The sequence below is a fragment of the Neofelis nebulosa genome, chromosome 1 (genome assembly GCF_028018385.1).
Source record: "Neofelis nebulosa isolate mNeoNeb1 chromosome 1, mNeoNeb1.pri, whole genome shotgun sequence".
NCBI classification, from domain to species: domain Eukaryota; kingdom Metazoa; phylum Chordata; class Mammalia; order Carnivora; family Felidae; genus Neofelis; species Neofelis nebulosa.
The window spans coordinates 112,215,932-112,236,765 of NC_080782.1; the positions used below are offsets into that span (position 1 = coordinate 112,215,932).

Consider the following 20,834-nt stretch of genomic DNA (forward strand, 5'->3'; position numbering starts at 1 on the left):
TGTCCTTGTCTTTGAAGGCTTTTATTGGTGAATATTCACTGCAGGAATGAAAGCTAAGATACTCTAGGCACCTAGTATGAGATGCTGATACTTAGTCTGAGCCCAATCATGAGACATGACATTTATGATGTCAGATGATCTATTGTTGATCTGGGGGAAACTGACAAATTCTGAGAATGAGTACGGGTTATTGGAAAGACCTGAGATGGAACAGGAACTCACAAATGGCTATCTCAGGCTGCTGTAAAGGTCCCAGTAAACGTAATCCAGAAATAATATGGTTTAACCCCACGCTGCTGGGACTGCACCTACCATCCCTGATGCTCTGTCTGCTTGAGCAGAGGCCTCAGGGATACATTCCTATCCACAGTAGGTGAATCACAAGCCCCAGATAAAAGATGAAAGCCAATATTACATCCAGGTGAGGGCCATTAGAGACAATTGGACCCTCCCATGGAGCTCCTCCCTGGTCTTTCAGAAATATAAGTGATTGCTCCAGTTGATACTGGAGCTGAGTGTACTCTGATACATGGTGACCCTCAGAAATCTTCTGCCTCCTCAGTGCCATCAGTAGTTATGGGGGACAAATGGCTAGGGTCAGGAAGGTCCTTTTGACACTGTAAATTGGGTATTCACACCTGTAAGAATATGAGATTTTTATCTTTCTAATATGAGGGAACATATTGGCTATTAACATCCTACAAAGCCAAATCTATAAACCTCTGTTGGTGAATTATGTCTCTGGGTTAGAATAATGAAACCTGTGCTGAAGGGAAACACCAATGAAGAACAAGTCAACCCCTGTGAAGAGTGGTAACAGTCACACAATATAAATTGAGTGGGTGGCATAAGGAAATAGGACAAACTATTCAAGAGCTGCATTGAGAGGGTATTGTATTCCCTGCCCATAGTTCTTCCAACAGTCTGGTATGGATGATAAAAAAGCCAGATGGCTCATGGTAGATGACCATGACCTATGCAGAATTGGACAAAGTGGTACTCCCTCATCTATGGGGCTATGCCCAACATTGCCATTATCTTAGATACTTGGGCCACAGTCCTGGGAGTGTATCATGCTGTACTCGACTGAGCAAATTCTTTTTTTCAGTATACTCCTGGCCACCGAGTCATAAGATCAATATATCTCTGTATGGCAGGGGCAACAGTGGACTTTTAAAATGTTTTTCCAAAGCTATCTGCGTGGTGCCACAGTATGTCATGGGATGGTAGCTTGAGATCTGTCTCTTTTCTCCTTCCCCACATTTGAAAAATGGGTTCTTTACACTTATGATGATATCGTGTTAAGATGTGAAGACTTGCCTTTGCTGCAGGACCTCTGCAGATTTTGCTGGAACATCTGCAAGGGAGAGGATGAGCAGTGAACCCACAGAAAATTTAAGGCCCAGACACTGCTGTAAAGTTTTGGGAATTGTGTTGTTGGGTAAGTTGCACATTGTCCCAAAAGCTGTGATTAATGAGGTATGAGTGTATCCTACTCCTAAGAACCTGAAAAAGATTTTGTATGGATTTTGTGGTTTCATAGGACTTTTATTCCTCACCTGGCACAGTGATTCTGTCCCTCAGACTGCCTGATAAAGAAAGGGCACATATGTTACTGGCGATCAGAGCACCAAGCTGCCTTTGAGAATACAAAAGTACTAGTGTAGTAGATTAAAGCTCTGGGCATCTCCCAAGCAAAGATACCATTTGAATTAGATATGTCTGTGACTCCAGAAGGTGTGGGTTTGACACTGTGGCAGAGGCAACAAGAAGAGAGAGTGTCCCCTGGATTTTGGTCCCACCTCTGAAGGGAACAGAAATAGCCCCATAGAGCAACAGCTCCTAGGATTGTATGCAGTACTCCTCTAGGTTGAGCCTCTCATGAAGGAAAAGTATATCATGGTGAGAACTCCCTTTCTTCTTAAGGGGTGGGTTGATAATATGTCCTATCCACCCACCTTTGCCATGGTTCAAACTCCCACAGTGAGTAAGTGGCAAGACTTTTTGCAACAGAATGATACCTGGACTGATAGCTCGCTCTCACTAGAAATATGTGTGCTCCTAGGTCCGGTGGAGTATGTGGATCCTTCAAATGCTTCTACCCCTATTCTTGTGATGGCCAATAAAAAGGGGGTGGGGGAAATTCTGCTAATGCCTGATATAAAGATGGACAACCCACCCACATGGGCTACAGTAACTATTCAGCCCAACACTGACACCATCTGGATGAAAACAGGAACAAGTCTAGCAGCCAGTGGGCTAAAGTAATAGTGATTTGGCTGGAGATCACTTATGGTCCCTAACCTTTAACCCTTTGCACAAGCAGTTGGGCTATTATAAAGGGATTAACCCTACAGCATGGACAGTGGGAAGCCAAGAAGTAGATGATTATGATTAAGCCCTTTTAGGGTCAGGTTATGTGGAAAGACATTTGGGCTCTTCTACAAGAGGCTGTGATAGTATTCAAGGTCTTTCACCTTATGGCTCAAGGCAATGACAACCCCTGGCAATCTGGAAGCTGATGCCCTAGCTTGGGGTACAAATTTAGCAACTGACCCTTTAGTAGATATAGCGGATTGAGTCATAGAAAGAGCGGCCACTATAGCACCGGGGTGGGATTGCATTTTGCCAAGGATGTCAGATTACCTTTGGAATACAGCAACTTAGTTATGCACTAACACCTTGTCCTGTGTGTCCTAGATAATGCCTAAGGCAACTGCCAATGAATGTTGAACCCTTCACAGAAGTTCCCATTCAGTGAGGGATTGGCAAATCGATTATATTGGCTGCCTCCTCCAAGAAAAGGTTTTCATTATGCGTTGGTTGTATGGACACTGTGTCTAGCCTAACCCAAGCTTTCCTCTGCTGCTGTACAAACCAGGATGTCAGTATTAGGGGATTAGAGAAGCTCAGTGGATGCCATCATTGAATAGACAGTTATCAAGGGTCACTTTTTCAAGGTGATGATGTGGAACATGATACTGAATAGAGGTTCAACCCCCAGCAGTACGGTTGGTATAAAGGGAAAATGGAATATTAAAGCAGAAATTAAATTACTAACCGGTAAAACCACTTTGTCTGGGTGGATTAAAGTACTGTCCCAGGCTTTAAAACATTTGAATTACCAACTGTAGGGCCTATTGCCCCATCTGCCTGACGGGGGACCCTTGTGAAAACACCTAATACTGTACATTTATGACAGTTGTGGGAGACAGCTATTGCCCTGACTCTCATCAAGGATCAACATTCTGTGCTGCTAAGGACAGCAACCCTCATCATGCCTGACAAAGGTGTATTCTACTGGAATTTGCAATGGAATATCCTACAAGGATGGGTGAGTTGCTCTGACCTTTGAGTGAGGAGGAGCTACATAAGATCAACTGGTACCCCCATTGTCCTGCTGCAAGCTGAATCTCTTGAAATGCATTATAATGGGAATGGAACACATACCATTTAAAGAAATAAAAAGATGGAAATCCTGGGTTGATGCATCCTGTTCCTAGTCTGTTTCTTCTTACCTAACAGTGCTGTCTTCCGCTGGCCTACATGTAGGGTAAGCACAACCATTTCAAATTCCTGAAGCTGCAGCCACATTAACATCTAATGATCAGGGCACAAATGTAATTCTTATACAAGGTGAATATTTTCCCATACAATTTCCTACTAAATATCTGTCTTTTCAACCTTGCACTTTTGTTTCTTTGGATGTCTGGTCACAAGATGGACACCTGATGGAAATACGTTTCTTCTATTGGCCCACTTGTATGCCTGGCAAAGGAATCAACCCAACTTTTGGGTATGTAGGCAACTGCCCCTCTCTAGCTTGTTAGGATTATTATGGTGGGTATAGCCACTCTAGAACAGGGATTGAAGGGACTTAAAGCAGTATATTAAGGAAGAACAACCTTGGTTTCTTACTTATAATTCATCTGATATTACTAATACTGATCCAAAATCCTGGCCTGTGGCACACATTATCAATAACACTGGGCATGGGTATTCTTTTTGTTAATCATTCAAACTGTATAGACAGCCTATCAGACTCTTGACTGGAAGGGTCCTAAAAACACCACCATCAAAGCCATGGATGGCTGTACTCAGATTTGAGATAGGTTCATTTGGCTCACCCCGGTTTAGGGACATTAGGCACCCCTACGTTGGGAAAAGAAATAGCACTCTACACAGAACCAACCCAATTATTTCAGGGATATGGGATGGATATTACCAAAGCTGTGTAGTTACTCTGTCACATTAAAGGATAGTGACTGGTTTGGCACTGACTAATCATGCAGCAAAGGTGTTTTTGGATATCCCTCATTGGGACCCAATGGTTGTATGGCACAATCTTTGTGGCTTCCACGTTAGTGGTTGGGCTGCTGCACACTGGTTTTCCCTGGCCACAGGGGATAATCCACACCACAGTAACAAAAATTGCCAACCTCTGTCTCCTCCAGGCCAGATGGGCACATTCTGTTTTCCACCTGTATGATCATTTGGCTGCTGTCTTTGTCCTCTCCATTGGCCCAGAAGACATATAACACACATAAAAGCCCTTATTAAATTTACCAAATATGACTTAAATGATGGTCACAAGGCCTGGTTTTTGTGAACACTGAACTATCTCTAATGAGGAAAGCTGTCCTCCAAAATAGAATGGACATTATTACTGCCTACTAACTAAGGAGGCACCTGTGCCATTATCTAAACAAAATCTGTGTTTATATCTGATTGGCCTACCAATGTATCATCTTTATTAAATCACATGAGGACACAAGTAAATGCTCTGAATGATCAGACCCCCAGTCTAGAGGACTTAATAGATCAGTGGTTTGGATAATGGGACTCTTGACAGAAAAACTTATTTTGGGAATCATCTTAATGTGTGTCTTCTCTTGGACGTGCCAAATTGCTGCTATGTGATCTGCCCCCAGTGCAGCTGCCGCCAAAAGGCTGCCTCCCTCAGAGGGGAACCCCTTAATGACTGCTCAGGGCTCATTGTGGAAGAGGGTGTGAGAGGTTATGACAGCCACCCCACCGGTGCAGTGTCCAAGGAGGTCATGGGGAGGTCGTGACCTCCAGCTGACCCACCAGCTGGATCCGGGCACTCAGAGGCTCCTCACCCCCATGGGTCCTGGGAATGTACCTTCCACACATGCTTTCCACAGCAGAAGCTGACTTTAAGGGCACAACCTTGAGAGAGCAATGTGCTGTTGACAACTTTGGGGTGTCCGTGACCGAGCTCAGGTGAGGCGTCTGCATAAACTTGAGATTGTGGCGGCTGCTGGCAGCGCTCACCACCCACCTCCTGTAACTTCCCGGGCTGGGTCTGCCTGTGTCCTGCTAACTGGGGAGGACCTGTGTCTCCCGCTTCTCTCTCCCTGCCCTCTTTGTGAGTGGGGACAGTTTCAGATTCACCCAGGAAGCTCCTGAGGTTTTCAACCAGCAGTATGTCAGATGTGGAGAAAGACTGTGGAAAGAGAGTACCTTAGGGCATTGCTAAGATGTAAGAGACAGAGGATCCCCCAACCAAACATTTTGGGGAAGTAGAATCATAGAGCTCAGTTTGCCTCAGAAAGTCTGACTTTTCTACTTGTGTTAGAAACCTCTTTCACTCGCAAAAGTGTCACCCTACCTCTGTATCCCCAAAGGGCCCTAACTTCTGTGCAGCTGTCATTCTACTGGCTATTGTCTATTTATCTTTCTCCCTAAATGAATGTCAGTACTTAAGGGAGAGGAAATGTCTCACTCAACTGTATTTCCAGCTCCCTACACAAACATGGAAGGTAGTAGAGACTTCATCAGTTCTTAATTCAAGAATTTAACTAGGAAAGGATGATGTCATGATTAAGATAAATTGAACTCAAAGAATAGAGATGTGATTCTACATATAATATAACACTAGCTGTAATAAGGAAACTCCCAATTTTAATGGCTTCCCAGATGGAAAAATTATGTGTGGCTCATGTATCCCACATTAAATGTTTTTGATTGTCAAGTGACTCTCCTGTGAAGAGGGATTTAGGAACCGTGACTTCCATCTTTTGTCTCCACCATCTTCAGTATATGGCAAGAGATTACAGATGGTGAGACAAAGGAAGGGTTATTCTCACAGTTTTTATGGGCCAGGTGTGAAAGTGGCATACATTTCCTTGGCTTGTGGAAACTGTTGCATGTCATATAACACCATCGATACCTCTACAACTACCTGCAACCCAGTCTCGAAATGTGATGTAGCTGTGTGCCCAGAAAGAAACATTCTGTCCTCCAATGCCACTGTATATACATTTTACTGTAATTTCTCTTTAGAAAACTTCATTTTTATATACACAAATGAAACAAATATCAAAAACTATGAGGTTATCAACAATCATAGCAATTTATTTAACACCAGTTATGTGTAGGTCCCCATTCTTCGGGCTTTGCAAACAGATTTGCCATCTACTTTGGGATGGAAAAAGAGAACAAAGAAATTAATTAAATACTCTGCACAGAAGCTGAAGAAAACAAAGAAGAAAATAATAAAATGATAATAATAACAACATATTTAATGTTCACTCAGTTATTATAAGTCTTAATTATTATGGGCTTGTTTTCCTTAGGTATGCCTTTCAGAGACATATTTGTCCTAACAGTGAAAAGAATTCTTTCAAAGTTATTTTTTAAATCTATTCCAAATAAATTGTTTAATTACCAAAGGGAATTTCATTTTATTACAACTTAACAGGTTTGCATTAAACTCATTCAAACATTGTAGTGTTTTTTCTCTTTTGATATTGTATATCTTAAAGCTATGTAAGTGATATTTCTGAGTTGAATCAATAACAAGGTAAATATTATTTTATTACTGAGACTTTCACTATACTTTTTAATCCCTAAATATTACATTTTTGATGGAAAATATAAGAGGTGGTAGTAAACAAAAATATGAAAATCACTGCCAATACTGTCACTCAGAAAAAGCCATTTTAGAAAATTGGGATATATCTGTCCATAATTTTTCTATGAATACAATATGTTAAATTTTTATTGTTTTGTTTGAGCCTTGTTTTACAAAAATAATATCACTTTGTAATCTGTTTTTCTTAGTCAATGTTATATCATAACCATAATCACATATGCTTGTGCCTTAACAACCTCCTAGTATTTCATAATATGATAAATCAAAATTTATTAAGCCAATCCTTCAATACAACAATTACATTACATCCAGTTGTTCATTATTATACATAAGCTGGAGTGAACATCTTTGTACTTGGATCTTTGCCATTCTTATTAGACTATGTCTAAAATGCAAAATTATTGGTTCCAAGTTTTAGTATGCATAGGAATCATCCTTGAGACTGATTGAGACTCCCAGGCCCTAGTCATAGAGATTCTCATTATGCAGATCTGGAACAGGGCCTGGGAATCTGAAGTTTAACAGGCACTGTCTCTGATTTTCATGCAGGGGGTTTGAGCACCACATTTTAAGAAGTGATTGCTTAGAGATATTATAAATACTATCTTATCCCTTCAGCCTTTGTAAAAATGCCATTTTCCAGCAATAAGATATATGTTGTCCCAGTAGTCAGTTTTACATTGCTTTCCAGAATAAGGCCACTTAATCTCCTGTCTTCTACCCGATAAAGTTGTTCTTTTTATTTTTGAAAGATCATTGATGCATGTGGATCTGGAATTTTTAAAAAACCGTTTGTCATACTGTTTTTGAATGGAAATGTTAGGATACAGACATACACTGTTTTATCATTTTTATTGTCAAGATAAAAACACCACTTTATTTTTAATATAGGTTGTTCTCTCAAAAGAGGTTACCTCTTGAGGTGGTTTTATCTAAAAGACAATGTCACAACATTAAGTCTTTAATCAGATAGCCTGGATTATATAAAGTGTTTTTGCAGTAGCAATGCTATTATCAGAGTGGGCAGTTTAGCACTTATAAAAATATATTAGCTTTGGCCAGTTGCATTCAGTGTTCAGCTCTGCTAGACTCATCCTTTGTTCTTTTCTGTGTTCATCCTGAAGAAGGGTATCTATACACTTCAGTCATTAACTTCTTGAGAAATGTGTAAGGCAGATTATGACCTGTTAGCAATCCCAGAATGTGGGTTCATTCTGCACTTGTGTCCTTAGATGAACACACAGAACTTCACAAACACACAGAGGCTCACTTTTTCAATCTAAAAGCTAGGAATGTTACATGTATACCTTTTCTCTTTGTTTTCTGTTATCGCCGTCTCCCTAAACATTGATTTTGCCATTGGTGATTTAAAATCAGAGTATTCAAAACTCAAAGTGGTCTTAAGGGTCATTTTGTACAACCTCTCAATTTTGTGTCTAAGGAAATTAAAGCCCGACAGCTTCAGTGACTTCTGAATAGCATAAAAGTAATTAATGGCAAAGTTGGGCCAGGAAACTCTATCTCCTGATTTAATCAACAAGGGTTATTATTATTTTTTTAATTTTTTTAACGTTTATTTATTTTTGAGACAGAGAGAGACAGAGCATGAACGGGGGAGGGTCAGAGAGAGAGGGAGACACGGAATCTGAAACAGGCTCCAGGCTCTGAGCTGTCAGCCCAGAGCCCGACGCGGGGCTCGAACTCACGGACCGCGAGATCATGACCTGAGCCGAAGTCGGCCGCTTAACCAACCGAGCCACCCAGGCGCCCCAACAAGGGTTATTATTAATAGGCTGTCTTGATTTCAGTTCTGTTGTTGTTGTTGTTGTTGTTGTTGTTGTTGTTGTTGTTACTATTACTATTATTTTAATGAAAATGTGAGGCTTATTAAATTTTGGTCGATGAGTATGTATGTTCTTTGCTGGTAGTCTGCACCCTGCCATATCATACTTGTTAGAAGTAGTAAAACATAGTTGTTAGTAGTTGCACCTTTAACTGAAAGAGATTTGGTTTTGGATCTTGACTTGTAGGGTATTCAACCATCCTAGTTTGGGACTGGGGGGTTTCTACAGACATGGAACTTACAATGCCAGGCAAACTGGAAGGGTTATCCTACTAATCATATGGCTGAAGGTATGCTGTTTTATAGGTCTCTGTTTCTTTATGTGTAAAATGGGAAAAGTAATAGGACCCAACTCAGAAAATTTCAATAAAATTTATATGAGTTGGTATATGTAAAACACAGTACCATTTAATAAGGAGTCAATAAATATTGGGAGTTGTAATTGACATAGAATATATAAGTTTAACAACATTGTGATTTGACTTACAGATGTGAAATCATGACCACAATAAGTTTAGTTAACAGGCATCGTTTCAAATAGATACTAAAAGGAAAAGAAAAAAAAAATTCCTCATAATGAACTCTTAGGATTTACTCTCAACAACTTTCATATATATATATATATATATATATATATATATATATATATATATATAAACTCACCACATTGTACATTATATCCCTAGTACTTACTTATAATTGTAAGTTTGTTTCTTTTGATTGCTTTCATTCAATTTCCCCTCCCTGCACTCCTGCTTCTGGTAACCACAAATCTGACCTCTGTTTTCTATGAGTTTTTTTTTTTTCTCTTAGATTCTACATAGAGGTGAGATCATACAGAATTTGTTTTTTTCTGACATATTTCACTTAGCATAATGCTTTCAAGGTGCATCTGTGTTGTTAGAAATGGCAAGACTGCCTCCTTTGTAAGGGCATTATTATTATTAATGTTGTTCTGCAAAGCAAGTAGAGTCCTCAAAGCACAGATTTGCAGAATCTGGATCTTTGTATCTAGGTTTGAAACAAATGAACTTTTATTTTAGCTTAGACCTTTTCTTGACCTTCTTGTTGCCCTTATTTTATTCTACTTATGCATAAAATTAGATAATAAAATCCATGGGTGAACAGAGTACACTATTGCCTATCTTTTCACATTTTTCAAGGTCTAAACCAGAAACAGACAAATTCTCTATATGGAAATGATATGGATAAATAAAGTATCAAAGGCAGTATAGTGCTCTGAAAATATAAAGGAAATTAGCTTGGATTATAATAATACTAGCTGCCATTTTGTTGAGTGCAAACTGCACTAGTTATTGGTGCTTTAAATACTTCGTATCTCTGGTCCAGACAGTAACTTTGAGTGGTAAAAATCATTATCTTCTGTGTTCAAAAGGACAATGGACCTTACTTATCTAAAGTTATTAGTATAATAAGAAGCGCAACAGAAACTCTAAACTAGGGGTGGGCTCTCCAAAGTCAAGTTTTAAAAATGTTTATTTATTTTTGAGTGAGACAGAGAGACAGAGTGAGCTGGTGAAGGGCACAGAGAGAGAGGAACAGAGGATCTGATGTAGGCTCTGTGCTAACAGCACATTGCCCATGCAGGGCTTGAACTCAAACCATGAAATCATGACTTAAGCCGAAGTCGGATGCTTAACCGACTGAACTACCCAGGCACATCTTCAAAGTCAATTATTAAAACACATTTTTTAAGTTTATTTATTTATTTTGAGAGAAAGAGATAGGTAGGGAGAGAGCACAAGTGGGGGAGGAACCGAGAGAAAGGAAGAGAAAAAGAATCCCAAGCAGGCTCCACGCTGTCAGTGCAGAGCCCACTGTGGGCCTTGAGCTCACAAACAGTGAAATCATGACCTGAGCCAAAATCAAGAGTCGCATGCTACACTGACTCAGCCACCCAGGTGCCTCCAAAGTCCATTTTTAACATATAATGGACAGCCTAAATTTTGGAAAAGTACTTTGATTCCCAGGAAGAGTTTCTTTACCTGTAAAACTCAGAAGGAAACAAAACTGCTATTTATGACTGTGTATCACATTGCAGGTAGTGAGCAATATACTTTATTATGTTTCTAATAAAGAAACAGAAAACACAGGGAGATTCAGCAGTACTCTAAGAATATGATAGGAGAATGTGGCAACACAGAGACTCTAGAACCCAGCATGTTATCTGGTAACAGTCGGTGATTCTGTCATTCTGAATACATGGATATAATAAACATTGCTCGAGTAGACTTTCCAACCACTGGGAATTGTTCATGGAACATTATATTTTTTCCAACTAGCATCAAAATAATAAGTTTTCTACTTTATTCTAAGCGTGATTTGCCTCTGCATATGGATAATAAGGATCTAATTTGCAAAATTCAGCTATGATCTGCTGGGCTCTCAGCTTTCCTTTTCATGTCCTTTTTTAAATTCCCCTTAAAAAATCTTACTATAAAACTTTGCATAGAATATTTATCCAAGTGACACATAACATGTGAAAATATGTGTTATAACTATGGCCCTAAGTATGAAAAGAAAAAGAATATAACTTATTTTCTCCCTTGTTCTTCATAGGCATGTATGTATACCTATGTCATATGTGAAGATATGTATATATAGTAATTTTCTATAAGTCATCTTTTAGAAGGTAGAAAACTATTTTGACTTGCCCTTGATTTTATAGAATTCATGCACGGAGTTAATAAATTCTAATATTATTGGAGATCAGTTAACTGCAACCACTTATCCTTATCTAAATATATTGATGAACAAATTTATTCTTTTGAAAATAAATCTAGATTTCATTTATTAGTTCTGATCTTTTCATAAAATATTTCTGTTAGTATTGTTGCTTCATTGTTATATATATATATATATATATATATATACATATATATACACACACACACAAAATAAATGTTATATATATATAACAAAATAAATGTTATATATATATATATATACACACACAAAATAAAATACAAATTATATATATATAATAAAATAAAATAAATATATTTTTTCATATATAATTTCCCTTAATTTCTCTCTCCAAAAGTGTAAAGCCATCATTATTGAGTACTGTACTTTCTTCACCTTTTGCCTTAGGCTTCTGAGGAAACACTGCATTCCAGTAATGAAGAGGAAGACCCTTTCCGAGGAATGGAACCCTATCTTGTACGGAGACTTTCTTGCCGCAATGTTCAGCTTCCCCCTCTTGCCTTCAGACAGTTGGAACAAGCAGACTTGAAAAGTGAATCAGAGAACATTCCCAGACCGACCAGCCTCCCTCTGAAGATTCTACCACTGATTGCTATCACTTCTGCAGACTCCAGTGGGTGAGTGCCTCTGGGCAACATTTTCCCGTTTTATATTTTGGATGGTGATTGTTATCTTTGGTCTTTTGAGATTTTGTGGCTCATTGCCTGATTTGATTGGGAGGAAAATGTCTCTACCTCTACAGGAGAAGCTGTTTTAGTCCAACGGTTTTACACAGAGCAGTTGAACAGGTATTGGTGAATGAGAATAAACATCTAAGAAAGGAGACTTGGACTTGGAAAATTAATATTGGTCATATGTGATTTAATAAAAAAAATTCTTAACACATGAGAACTAATTAACACATTAATACATAGGCATACATATCTGGAAACAGTAGGCCATGTTCACTGATGCAAAATGAATTTTGAATCAAGAATAGATTGTCATGTAATAAGAATCCAAGGAAATAAGCAATTATATTCAGGAGGCTAGTAATTTGGCCTTTGACACATCAAGGTGTTGCTTACCAGAATACTGTTTCAGTTCCCAAAAGGAGGTGGTTTTATATAGTGTTAGTTATGGAAGGATCACGCACAGTCGCTGTCTCCATCATTCAATAACTTTTGTATTGCTGACTTTGCAGAATAGTTGTGTTTTTGTTCTTTCTCTGCTCTTTAGCAATGGAGGTTTTACTCTTTAAGAACAATGTTGCCAGGTAAACATTGAGAAAGAAAGTATGGATAATGGGCACATCCATTCTTTGCTGTTTTGGTCAGCTGCATTTTTAAGAAGATTGAATAGGAAAGAAAGGAAGAAGCCAGTGGCCCATATTTGGAAAGACTCTAGAGCATTCGCTAAGATTATGAGAACAAAGCAATTTGTTAGGTGACAAATGTGATTCTTCCCCATTCTCCGCCAAATTGAAGGCATGTCTAGGAAAGGTGCTTCTGGATTTGCCTAGAAGTTGTTAGAAAAGTTGTAATTAGAAGAAATTTTGCTAGTAACTGCCTTCTGTGATACTGAGTTTAGTTTGAATTGTTACAGACCAGTTCAAAGGACTTGTGTTATTAAAAGGTATGAAGAAATTACTACTAGGTAAGTAAGAATATACCAAATTCTTAAAGAAATGGAAAGTGGAAATATGTGTCTAGTTGTCTTTGGTTTTTGTTTTTGATGAATCATGTATGTAAGGAAGATTGTACACTTATTGATCAAACACACTGAAGCAGTTGGGAATTTTATATGGCAGCTTGACCTGAACATTGTTTGAAAAATACTGTCTCAAAAAACTGATTTCCCCTCTCTGGGATCAAAGATGAACTACTACTGTTCATCTGTGTATAGGGCAGGATTCCCAGATATCAGGGATTGAGTCAGGGGTCACCAAGACTTCCCCTAGATTCCATGATTTGCTAGATGAGCTCGCAGGACTCAGCCAATAGTCCTATTCATGGCTGAGATTTATTACAGCCAAAGAACACAAAGCAAAATCAGCAAAGAGAAAGGCACATGGGGCAAAATCTGGAGGAAAGCAGCCGGAAGCTTCCTAGAGTCTCCAATTACAGTAGAGTCAGACAGGATGCCCTTAATTCCTCTAGAAGTGAGCTGTGACAACACCTGTGAAATGTGTCACCGGAAAAGTCTTATACCAGAAAAACCTCGGAAAGACTTGGTGCTTGTATGAGGAATGTGAAACGGTGCAACTCACAGAAAGATAAGGGTGTTGGCAGGGGCTAAGGATAGGGAAATGGGAAATTGCTATTCAATGGGTATATCATTTCAATTATGCAAAATGAATCAGCTCTAGAGATCTGTATCATTATGCCTATAATGAACAACATTGTGTTGTGCGCTTAAAAATTGGTCAGGGGAGATCTTATGCTAAATGTTCTTACCACAATTTAAAAAAAAGCAAGGTAAAAACCCAGGAAATAAAAAATAGACTCAGTGCCCAGAATTTTTACTGGGGGCTGGTCACTTAGGCACCCTCTATCCAGCCTATGCCTAAATTTCAGATTCCCAGAAGGAAAGCAGTTGTTCAGCACAAACCACTTTTTTTTTTCTCTTTTAGAACCAGGTTAGGCACAGTGAATGTCTGTTACCATTTAGGGAATGGTGGGCAGTCTCCTGAAATCCCAGTTTCTAGATACCAGCCAAGGGCAAACTTTCAAACAGGCTTTTCTGAAGATAATATCACAGGCCTGATGTTAACTCTTTTCTGCACAGCAGGTTTATCTTAGAATCATTATCTTGTTTTGTCTACATTTGAGTAAGAAGAGAATATAGTTAAAGTTTAAATAAATTTCAGCTGTGATGCATTCATTTAACTTTGGTATCTAAAAGAATTCGATGGCTAACCATGATTTCTCATTCAAACCTCATGTTATATCATCTGCTGTTAAAAGAAAATAATGGAATAGATCTAATATATCTCTATGTAGTTGGCCATGTATATAATTAAAATTCTTAGGTAAAAACCTAACTCAATTAGTTACATTTAAATGTGTTGCTAAAAACAAATAGTCTCTAAGTGCCAAATAGAGAATTGTCAGTATGGTTATACTTACGTTGGTTCAAAGTTTGTTTCCTTCTTAATAAGAATCTAAGAATCAAGTGTAAGTGAAATTGTGCTTACCATTTGCAAACTTATTCAGTATTTTGGAGGAAAGAGTTTGTCTTTTAGAAAGGTGAAACCAGGGTAGTTTATACATGAAGGCAGCCAGGAGAAACCATGGACAAGCGTGACCAACAAGAAACAAAGACTAAGAATGTATGAAAGGGACTATTATTACATTCTGAGGCAAAAATTATTTGTGAATTGAGTATTTGAGAACTATAAAAATCAGGTGTATAATTTTCTGGAATATCTAAACTTTGGAAGGGAAGCAGAAGGTAAAGTTAGGGCTTACATCCTGTAGCCACTTCAGTTAACCAAACCCCCAGATTCCTTCAGAGAAAGGGCTAATGGGGAGTTGAGACTATTTTAGCCAAGTTGTCTCAGTTCCTTGTTGTTGAAGGTAAGCCTGCCACCAGGTCTCTTCATCAACCTACATTGAGACACGGGTAATTGTAAATCTTTGATGGGAAAGGAGGCTTTTCATGTCCTTTGGATTTATTTTCCTTAATTTCTTAACATCATAACTTTTTGTTCTTTCTTCCTGTGTATCAGCACACCAGAAACTTGCTCTGTCAGGTATCACACAGTGGGTCTGGAGGCTTATGCGACACCTTTAGAAAGACACAGTGTGGCCCCAAGAGTAACTATTTTTTGAAGGGAACTTTGGCCTGCAGCTATTACCTTCCTAATGAAGTGCCTGGGTCAAGATACTGAAATTGAGAGAGTCTTTTAGAATGAACAGTTCCACAGTTCTACTTTGGGTTGTTTTGACCAGGTGCTTTAAATGTGTTCAAATGTATGCCGTTTAACAACACTCTATAAATAAGCCTAACGTGTCTGAGCTTTTGTGTATTGTGATTAAGCAACCTTTACAAACTTTCAAGGATGACAAAACAGAATTGTAAGATCTGAGGTGTTGAAAACCTTCAATGTATTCATCAGTTAGCTTTCCATATGGGATAGGGTCACTTTGACTTCAGGGCTGTGTATTGACTCTCACAGAAGAAGGACATCTGTTAATGGCTTGAAATGCTATGAACTACGGAATGGGAAAAGATATTTGCAAATGACATATCAGACAAAGGGCTAGTATCCAAAATCTATAAAGAACTCACCAAACTCCACACCTGAAAAGCAAATAATCCAGTGAAGAAATGGGCAGAAAACATGAATAGACACTTCTCTAAAGAAGACATCCAGATGGCCAACAAGCACATGAAAAGATGCTCAACATCACTCCTCATCAGGGAAATACAAATCAAAACCACACTCAGATACCATCTCACACCAGTCAGAGTGGCTAAAATGAACAAATCAGGAGACTATAGATGTTGGAGAGGATGTGGAGAAATGGGAACCCTCTTGCACTGTTGGTGGGAATGCACACTGGTGCAGCCACTCTGGAAAACAGTGTGGAGGTTCCTCAAAAAATTAAAACTAGATCTACCCTATGACCCAGCAATAGCACTGCTAGGAATTTACCCAAGGGATGCAGGAGTGCTGGTGCATAGGGGCGCTTGTACCCCAATGTTTACAGCAGCACTTTCAACAAGAGCCAAGTTATGGAAAGAGCCTAAATGTCCACCAGCTGATGAATGGATAAAGAAATTGTGGTTTATATACACAATGGAATACTACTTGGCAATGAGAAAGAATGAAATATGGCCTTTTGTAGCAACGTGGATGGAACTGGAGAGTGTTATGCTAAGTGAAATAAGTCATATGAGAAAGATACCATATGTTTTTACTCTTATGTGGATACTGAGAAACTTAACAATAGACCATGGGGGAGGGGAAGGAAAAAAAGAAGTTAGAGAGGGAGAGAGCCAAACCATAGGAGACTCTTAAAAACTGAGAATAAACTGAGGGTTGATGGGGGGTGGGAAGGAGGGGAAGGTGGGTGATGGGCATTGATGGGCATTGAGGAGGGCATCTGTTGGGATGAGCATTGAGTGTTGTATGGAAACCAATTTGGCAATAAATTTCATATTAAAAAAAAGAAATGCTATGAACTTGGCAAAGAAATAATTTGGAATGTCATAGATTTTCATATTTCTCTCTTAAGTGTGTTTTCTCCATTTACATTTTTTAATGTTTACATTTTATTTTTGAAAGAAAGAGAGAGACAGAGAGAGCATGAATGGGGGAGGGGCAAATAAAGAGGAGGACAGGATCTGAAGCAGGCTCTGTACTGGCAGCAGCAAGCCCCATGTGGGGCTTGAACTCACGAACTTTGTGATCATGACCTAAGCTGAAATTGGACACTCGACTGACTGAGCCACCCAGGTTCCCTCTCCATCTAAGCTGTCAGCCCAGAGTTTGATGCAGGGCTAAAATTCATGAACCATGAGATCATGACCTGAACTGAAGTCAGACACTCAGCCAACTGAGCCACCCAGATGCGCCATAATTTTTTTTTTTTTTATTAAGGGATAGTTTACACGCAGTAGAATATGCAACTCTTAAGTATATATCTCGATAAAATTTTATGTATTTATACACCCATGTAATCACCATGTAGTTTGCTAACTCCTATCACTGAAAATTAGTTTGGCCCCTTCTTGGACATCATATAAATAGGGTTGTATCGTAAGCACTCTTTGTGTTTGTCTGCTATCACTTAAAATGCTTTTTGATATTTATCCAAGTTGGTGTATGTATCAATAGTTTGCTCTTTTTTATTGTAGTGCAGTATTCCACTGTGTGAGCATACCATAATTTATTTATCTACACTCTCTTATTGATGGACATTTGAGATATTTCTTGTATGGGGAGCATGTATTATGAGTAAAATTGCTGTGTACTTTTGCATACAAGTCTTTTGGTGGACATACGCAATTATTTCTCTTGGTTATATTCCTAGGGGCGTAATGTCGGAGTCATAGGTAAGCATATGTTTATTTTAGTTACTGCCTAACAATTTTCCAAGTGATATACTATTTTACTCTCCTGCTGGCAATGTGTGGTAGTTCCATTTGCTCTGCATCCTCAACCTCACTTGGTGTTCTTAATGTTTCATTTTATCAGTTCTGGTGAATGTGTAGTGAGCAGTGTCTTACTATGCTTTATATCACTCTGATGACAGGTAGTATGGTTTAGCTACTAATATATTTATTTAACTTATGAATAACGTATTTTCTGCTATGCCCATTTAAAAATTTATCCAGATTTTCTTTCACTTACTGATTTCTGGGGGCTGTTTATATATTCTAGAGTCCTCTGTTGGATATATGCATTATAAAATATCTTCTCTCAGACCATTGCTTCCATTTTTACTTTGTATTTACTTCTAATGGTGGTAACAGTAAGGACCTCTGAAATGTGTGCACATGTGTGTGAGTATGTGTGTGTGTGTGTGTAGGGAAAAGTGTAATAGTGAGAAGTCAAGGAAATGAGGATAAGAGAGATGGCAATGGAGTGGGACAAAGGAGAAAGGAGAATAAGCAGATGAAGGGGAAAGAACAGTGAAAAGGAAAAGAGGGCAGTGTGTAAGGTGGAGAGGAAAATGGAAGGGGAAAATGGACACAGCTTAATAAAAGGAAAACAGGTGATAAGAAGGACTCTTAACCTGAAGGGAAGTTTTACTTAGAGACAAGGACAGTTGTCCCTTGAACATTGACATGGAGAATGAAATGACCTTTTTGTGGTGGCAGAGTAGTAAGTGGTTAGGATGCAGACAGGTTGAATTTGCATTCTACCTCACCACTTACTACCTCTGTGACCTTGGGAAAGTTACTTAACCATTCCAACTTTGTAATATTTCAAGGGCAAAATCGAAATAATGGAAGTCCCTGCCTCATGGGTTTGCTGTGAGGATAAAATACTTAGTACTATAAGTACCTAATATGTAATAACATCAGCTACTGCTACTGCTACATTTATTTAGGAAAATATTAGAAGAGATCATGTTTGTTTTTGTTGCATTTGTTGGTTTCCTCTTCATTTTACTTGCTTCAATTGGGTAACAACCCTTACTGACTTCTACATATTTCTCTGGCCAGCATCCTCAAGAATTAGGAGCTTTCGCTGGTCGCATCTCTCACCCTGACTTAACTTTCCCTGGGTGGTCCATGTTCCTCCAGATACTTTGAGGAGGGTTTAGCTTGCCATACCTGTGGAGATTGCTCCCTGCACACAGATAAGAAGTTGTGGGAGCAGAGGGCTAGTACGGGGGAGTAGTGTTAAATCTCTCTAGCTGTGTTTCACTACTGCATCAGCTATAATAAAATGAGAGCCAAGGAGCAAGTTTTACCCTTGTGACATGATGACACATCCCTAGATGGATGTGTATGCAGGAATATGCGTGAGTAGAGAATATTAGAAACAATTTCTCATCACTAGTGTCCTATTACCTGTCTAGAGAAGTACTCTGTGTGCATTTGTATTACTGTGTTCAAAAAAAAAAAAAAAGAAAAGAATAGAATTTAAGGGAAGAAGTGGTCACTTTTAGAAATAAAACAGACTCACCAACACAGGGAGAAAGACTACTTTAGTCAAATAAGGGTTCATTTTACAAGGATCTTCTAGAAATACTTACATGAGTTATGTGCTATTCGCAGAGAAGCTGGTCTCAGATGCTAGTTAAACATTGATTTTCTGATGAACTACCTATCATCTAGTGTTCTTGAGTACACACAGTACATTAGAGTGAACATAAAAAAGGTAATTTTCTGTATTTTGTTACTGAATCAAAATCCAAACAAAAGGAAAACAGAAAACAAAAAGAAATCCAAACAAAAGAAAAACAAGACTAGTTAAGAAGACATATCTTATCTTTGAAATTTGATCTTAATTTAAGAAGGTATTAACAGTGGGCATTCTATCTTTGGAATATGGGCATTCCATCTTTGGAATATTTTGAATCTAAGGAATTAAGAAGCTAAAGGGCTGTATTTCAGAGTGTACCCACAAGACTTGCACCTTCATATTGGATCTGTGCTCAAATTTTGAGACATTTATCTGGTAAGTTCTTATTGAAAGCTGTGTGGAAGATCTATAGGCAAAACTTTTCAAATTGAAAATGGGCACACATAATTGTGATTGTGAAATATTCCTTAGAAATACAGTTTCTTGGGCTAGATTTGGAGTTAAAAGTAATGAATGCAAAGAAATTGGGAAGCAATACTTCCAAGAGTCTTGATGATACTGTGAGAAAGAAACTGGGTTCCTTTGTCTTTGATTTATTCAAGTGTAATTTATGGGCATAGTGTTTGTCAAAACTTCCCAGAACACCCATAAAATATTGCAAGACTTTTGTTTCTGAAACATTTGCTCTGTGTAATTAAATCTGGTTTTATTTTTGCTTTGAAATTGGTGATTTTCAAGATTAAAATTAGACTGTAAGACTGATAGAACACTTTATCTTTAATATATAGTATCTTGAGGAACCACATCTTTTTTTTTCCAGAATCAGTAGCAATTCTTGGATATAACCTAAAATAAACAGCTAAATAACACTGACTTTATTCCTCCTACATCATAGAATCTCTGAATGTTTTATGAAGTCTGTCATGCCCTAAATTTACAAAAGAATAAGATAATTATCAAACTCCAATTTCTTTTTCAGACTACAATAGTACCTATTCATTCTTGTAGTACTTCCTGGCATTCTAATTATGGATACCCCAATGGACTGACACTATACCACAGTATTTTACTCTATATATGTATGTCACTAAAGTAACATGTACCAAGGAAGGGTTTATGTTTATAGCCAAAATTTCTATGTCACCAGGCTCTCACGTTCTTAAAAAGGCTAAAGAGGGTGCTGACTTTGCACGTGTTTCCAAACCTTTTTTATGCTAACTTTACTTGTTTTATTGTATAGATTGGTTGGGAATTCTATATTTCCCCAAAATGATCCCAGTGAAGTATTTGTTTTGCTATGAAAAGTTGATTGAAGAACACAGTACTATGGCCTGCAGAGTGCAGAGCTGAATAAAAGCACTTTATTTTTGTTCAGGAATTGTAATTTCCAGCTCCTCAGCTTGTTTTCCGTAAACACCCCCCTGCCTGACCATCCTTACATAATCCAGAATTATTCATCATTGAAGTGTTTAGAGAGAGTTGACATTCTTTAAAAGCCATATTCTTTTGACTTGCAATATTACGTTCATAAAAAAAAAAAACCTCGGTGAAAACACTCTTAGTGACATTCGTTTAATTATTATGTATATACTGCATAATGTATCCACTGATTCAAATTTAAT

At 38.2% G+C, this 20,834-nt stretch overlaps 1 long non-coding RNA gene across 5 annotated transcripts in view; it reads left to right on the top strand.

Annotated features, from left to right (window-relative positions):
• The window catches only part of LOC131491155 (uncharacterized), a 488,422-nt gene extending 474,077 nt beyond the window's left edge, over positions 1-14,345 (top strand). For all 5 annotated transcript variants that reach the window (XR_009251404.1, XR_009251604.1, XR_009251489.1 and 2 more), the window contains one exon: positions 11,856-14,345. This is a non-coding gene — a long non-coding RNA (uncharacterized LOC131491155). The remainder of the gene's footprint in view (positions 1-11,855) is intronic.
• The last annotated feature ends 6,489 nt before the right edge of the window (positions 14,346-20,834 follow it).